At 43.7% G+C, this 6,009-nt stretch overlaps 1 long non-coding RNA gene across 1 annotated transcript in view; it reads right to left on the reverse strand.

Annotated features, from left to right (window-relative positions):
* Positions 1-3,220, reverse strand: part of LOC116685862 (uncharacterized) — a 19,297-nt gene extending 16,077 nt beyond the window's left edge. Inside the window, exon 1 of the long non-coding RNA XR_004331068.1 lies at positions 3,161-3,220. This is a non-coding gene — a long non-coding RNA (uncharacterized LOC116685862). The remainder of the gene's footprint in view (positions 1-3,160) is intronic.
* Positions 3,221-6,009: the final 2,789 nt, after the last annotated feature.

The following is a 6,009-nucleotide window of genomic DNA, read 5'->3' on the forward strand; positions in this document are numbered from 1 at the left end:
CTCTCTCTCTCTCTCTCTCTCTCTCCATGTTTCTGATCACTTGTCTCCCCGAGAAGTCAAGAGAGTCAAAATCACCATGAACCACGTTGCTTTATTTTAAAATTTGTTTTATTTTTTAAAGCATGCGGTTGCACTGTGGCCTTCTTGTATGTAATCATCTATCTTGCTTGACACATTCACGCTCCACGCCTGATTGTGGCCGATGTGAGCGGACATATTGGATAACATGGGTCCCAAATCAAAATAGCGGCTATTCGCAGTGCTACCGCCAGCGGTGTGTCTCCAGGATGACATACAACAAATGTTCCACTTTGGTCAGTGAATACAATCCATCGCTGAAGATAACTTGTTTTGCAAAGCGTCATAGTGCTATCAGCTTCGATAAGACAGGATTGGGCATCTTTCAGCTTTTGCTGTCCATTCATTAACGTTGACCTAAAGGTGTAATTAAGTTATATTGCACACATGATTTGTAGGTTCCATAAAGAAATGCTAAGGAGGAAGCAACAGCACTTTTCAGAGCTCCTGTCTGAATGTGAAGAAAGTGGCCTAGGATGACTTTCCATTGAAGATGCCGCCCTGCGGGCACCATCTTCAGGGCTCCAGTCTTCAGAGCTAGCTCACATGCCAGCTGATGTCCAGTCAGGTGTGTTTATATGATCAGACGTTTCTAATCCAGCCCAAGCCCTATTGGGTTTACATTGCCAAGAGTAATCCTCTGTGATAGGATCTGTGAATGCATGGAGAGGCAGGGAGTGTGCACAGCTTCCCTTCCCAAGACCAAAGGACACCAAAGCAAATGTTCACAGTGTGTTGTTGGCATGAATTTGACTGCTGGTGAAGTCTTTGGTGGTGCACACTAAACACTCTGCTTCCATCTAGTCCCGGCATCACTCCGGTATTCAGCCCAAATACTCAACTACTGTGAGCCGGCCTGTGAAGAGCTGCACCCTCTTTCTAACCTAAGTTACATTTACTCACTACTGAACTCTGTATTCATCCGTCTGAATGTTCCTCTTTGAAATAAAGAATGTTTTGTCTACTGTAGTCTATATCCACAACGTTCCACTTCCGGGATTCCTGCGGTGCCGCCGGAAATTCCGCCGGATGTCTTTCATTTCAGCCGGATGTCCATCCCCGTCCTTTGTCTCTGCATTGGCATTCTAACTTCTGGTGGTCAGAGGACTATGGTTACCTGGTCCTCAGGTCTCTGCAGGGTAAATCCAGACAGCTAGCTAGACTATCTGTCCAATCTGAGGACTATGGTTACCTGGTCCTCAGATCTCTGCAGGGTAAATCCAGACAGCTAGCTAGACTATGTCCAAACTGAGGACTATGGTTACCTGGTCCTCAGATCTCTGCAGGGTAAATCCAGACAGCTAGCTAGACTATCTGTTCAATCTGAGGACTATGGTTACCTGGTCCTCAGTCTCTGCAGGTAAATCCAGACAGCTAGCTAGACTATCTGTCCAATCTGAGGACTATGGTTACCTGGTCCTCAGATCTCTGCAGGGTAAATCCAGACAGCTAGCCAGACTATCTGTCCAATCTGAGTTTTCTGTTGACGACCAAAACTACTTCTGAACGTACACACGGTCCACCAAAACCACTTACTTCTTGAGACTATTTAGCAGAGGCACCGACCGTTGAGTAAATGTCAATAAACCAGCGCTTCATGCATGCAAAAATGTAGATTTTTTAGGTTTTACACATTTAGTTTGAAGTACCCAGTATTCAAAGAGTACATGCTGATGATCAAATCCCATCCAGTGTTTTACCTACCGTAGCACCTGACATGAAACGTGCCTTTGTACCAGATAGGGGGTTTCACATGTTCCCTACATTCAGTCTGCAATAACATTATACAAAAATATGTCTGTACAATGCAGCAGAAAAGAAAACTTGATTCATAGTATTTTAGTAAATTATAGTAAATTAAAATTCCCTCTTGACCAATCACTAGTATATCCTTGGAAATGTTTTTTTATTCCCATTTCCTTTATTTTTGTTCACGCTTTTTCATGACAATCTCTCAGTCCTACTGCCTGGCCCACTCGTTTTCTTCTTCTGTCCTTTTCCCTCTCTGTGAAGGAAGAGTGGGGTCACCTCACCCCAATGAAGTCACTCGCCCAGCGTTGGAACATCATTTAAGGATTTACCACTTTAGATCCCGCCACATATTGCTGTTATTGCCCAGGTTTATGCTCTCGCACTTCCCAGTCGGGTGAATAGTTTACGGGGGATTGGATATGAATATCCCTGCTATGATTTGTGCTACGCAAAAGGTGGCCGAGTGGAGCTCACCTTGTTAACTCAGGCAATTAAAGTCCTGTCATACACACATATCCAGGCTATTATGGAAGGCCTGGAAGGAAATACAAATGAGCAGGGACCAAAATCAAGCTGAGCGCTGATGGCAGCAGTGTGTTCTCTACACTGTTATAGGAGAGGAGTGGTTACGGAATAACATAACCTACATGGATTTGTGTAATTATACTTATAATTTACCTGTTGTCTTGGCCTTCCAGGTCCAAATTAAATTTTTCTGATGCTTTTGACATTATTTTAAAATGTTTTGTCACTTTATTTGATGATTAGTTAAGATCAAAGGATGTTGAGCCGATAACAGATTAGTCGGGATGCATTTTGGGGAGGAAATTTGAAAGAAAAAAAAATTGGAAAATTGGAACAACAACTATATTTAAAAAAGAATAAGAAATTAAGAATGATGACCATGTCATATCTTTCATTATCTACTTATACATTTAGATATGTTTGATTTCACATTTATCCTCAAAGCACAGCTATGAAAACAAGACCTAAGCTGTAATAAGTCTGAATCATTTCATGCACAACATGCACACACACATGTGTAGATGTGACAGCGAGAATCATGTGTAGCTCACCTTGTGGCTGTGCAGTCGTCTGCCAATTAGAAGGTTGGTGGTTTGATCCCTGGCCCTGCAGGCCACATGTTGAAGTGTCCTTGGGCAAGACAACCCGAGTTGCTCCCGATACTGTGCCATTGGTGCGTACGTGTGTGACTGTTTATCTGATGAGCAGATGGCATTATGCACGCCAGCCACAGTGTGTGAATGGCGCGTGGTTTATGTACTGTGATACATTGCTTTGTTGTTGCCGTTTTTCCATCATATTGTACCTGCTCTACTCGCCTTTCTTAGTTTTCCATGATGATAAAAAGTCCCTGGTTCCAGCTAACAGCAGGAACTTTATTTAGTACCACCTCCGTCGAGGCTCTAAGCTGCTGAGGCGATACCAAAAGGTTACGTAAAAACCTGCTGATTGGTCGGAGGGAATCCTCACTAATCACTGTGTCATCATCGCTAGCAGCAGACGGGGGGGAGGGGGGGTCCTGAACAAACCCCCCTTGTTTAAGTAGTCTATCCAGCGGTGTTTTAGCTTCTTTAGAAAATAAATGTGTCTTCTGGCAAACAGCCACCATTGAGAATCAAACACAGCTTCCACGTTCTGTGTGTGTGTCACGTTAGGTCACGGCAGTTTCCTGCGGCGTTGCTATGACGACAAGCCATGCTAGCCTCACGCATAACGCGGTACTAGATCTGCAATGGAGAAAGGAGGACGGGGCACCGCGGCCGAGCTGAGCTGGCACTAGCAGTGGGTAAGCGCCATGAGACTAGAAAAGCGCTAAATAAATAAGTCCATTTAGATTTTACCTGTAAAGGTAGATCTACACAGCCACACGTTTGTCATGAACAAGTGAAGAAGTGAGCCTCAGACCTTCATCACTGCAGACACTCTGTAAGCCCTCTGTGTCAATGGGATGTGTTTCTTGACACACACTTGATGAATACTGGCAATATGCAAGGCAAACACGCTGTGTCAAGGACTGTCAGCAGATACTCCCTCAACTCATTTAGCATTATCTCGGAGGGCTGCAGACACAGTGCGTTGTTAGCTTCATAATATTATGCAAGTGTCAAAATACAGTCCAATCAAATGACAATAATAACCTCAGACGTTTTAATGGGATTTAGAATGTCACCTGAGAGCACGCTTGTGTGTGTGTGTGTGTGTGTGTGTGTGTGTGTGTGTGTGTGTGTGTTTCTATTCATGTGGAATCTATTTTACCTCTGGGGAGTTCACGCACAAATCCCAATTCTATTAAAATGTGACTGCAATCACCTTAATTTTCAGTTAAACACACTGAAGCAATTCAACATGATGAGGTGGTAATAGAGGGAAAGCAAGTGTATCTCTGCTTGCAGATAGCCGCTGAACAAAGGCCTGACACTGGCTTTGTTACACACGTCTGTGGAGCTTTAAACAGCTGGTACCTGCAGTGGGCAGCCGGAGAAAAATCACTGGGCACGCTGCATCGGGATCTGTGGCAGGAGAGTTTTAAATTTGTAAATATATGTTGTTATGTACATGTTGTTATCCTAGCCATGGTTCCAAATTTCAGTCCCTTGATTTGTAGCTGAAAGGCCCCAAATTCACAAAGAATAGGCAGAAAGGAAACACTTTTAATGTCATCCTGCCAATAAGAGTGTGACTATTTCATATGTTCTATACTGTTATTTTATGGGATCTGTTAAGTTAAAGGACGAATGAAGTTGTCTGCCTGTCTCTGTTGGTTTTCATGTAAGTGACTGTTTGCTTTAATTGTCAGCTATGAACCAATTAGGCTGCTGTATCATTTTTCTTTATTCATGAACTGTAAGTGGTATGCATATGTGTCTATTTTCTAGTGTTTTACCATGTGTATCATTTCTAAAAGCCTAACAGCGAAAAACGCACCGCACGCTGAGCTCCGCAAACAGCTGTGAAGCGTAGATTTGACCCTGATCACGCGCCTGGCCGTTCGTACCGGACGCAAACGTCTCATCACCGGACACAAAGCGGTCCTTCCTCTCTCGGCTGCCTGATCGCGGATCTCGCTGTTTACACAGCTGAGAAGCCAAGACAGCCAAAGTCACAGTAAAGCTGGCTGTGTAATTGAGAAATTTGTTTAATTTTTGGAAAGTATCCAGCTATACAGGGGTTTTCCTAGCCGGGCTGACACATTCGCTCACGGCCCACGGATGACACCAACAGAGGAGAAGCTATCGCTGCAGCCGCTCCACGCCAATTTGGATAACATGGGCTCCAAAATTAAAAAATAGCTTACGTCATGGTGCTCCGTGACGAGGACTGTAAATCAGCCTACAGCTAGAAGTCCTACGTACAGTGCATTGGCTGCACTTGGATGTATCAATGACTATATGTATTGTCCCTGACAGATTAACTGGTAAAATTCAAATAAAACAACAAGTTGATTTGGTGGTTTTCTTCTTGTCACTGTTCAGGGTCAGAGTTCAGAAAAAAACAGCTAGTAGCCATGTAAAATGTAATGTTACGCTGCTTTCCATTTATTAACACACCATTGATGTTAATGTTAATAAATCAGATTTGTCTAAAGAACATTTTGTAGACTAAATAAAGGATTCTCCTCCTGTCCTTCTTTCCTTACTAAATATCTCTGCACGACTCGTTTCTACATCTCCAGTCCTTTTGCCTGCACCTTCTTATGCATGCACACACACACACACACACACACACACACACATGCTAGGCCTAATCCTGAGCAGCAGTAGCAGAGCAATAGGCAGTGTCTTCAGATGTGTCTTGATCAAGGCAGCAGCCTCGCTCTTTGATGTCTAACATGATTAGCTTTTAGGGAAACGCTGGATCTTTCATAAAAGTGTGTTGGCGCCCTCGGCGGGGGGCCGTTTAGGAAGACATCACAATCAATGCCGAGCGCGGAGGGAAGGGAGGGGTGGGGGGCGTATAAATCAACCAAATGACTTCTGTAGCTTTGTTTGTCTACAAGGCCGGGGGAAGAAAAGAGTGTAAAGAAGAAAGACGAATGAAAAAGGGAACGGATGAAGGAAAGGATAGGACAGAAAAACTGTTATATTTACAGAAACTCAAAGTCAGTCTACATAATATATATAACGGCTAGGAATTCTGATCATGAGTAGCTTAGTG

The sequence above is a fragment of the Etheostoma spectabile genome, unplaced genomic scaffold (assembly GCF_008692095.1).
Source record: "Etheostoma spectabile isolate EspeVRDwgs_2016 unplaced genomic scaffold, UIUC_Espe_1.0 scaffold272, whole genome shotgun sequence".
Lineage (NCBI taxonomy): Eukaryota > Metazoa > Chordata > Actinopteri > Perciformes > Percidae > Etheostoma > Etheostoma spectabile.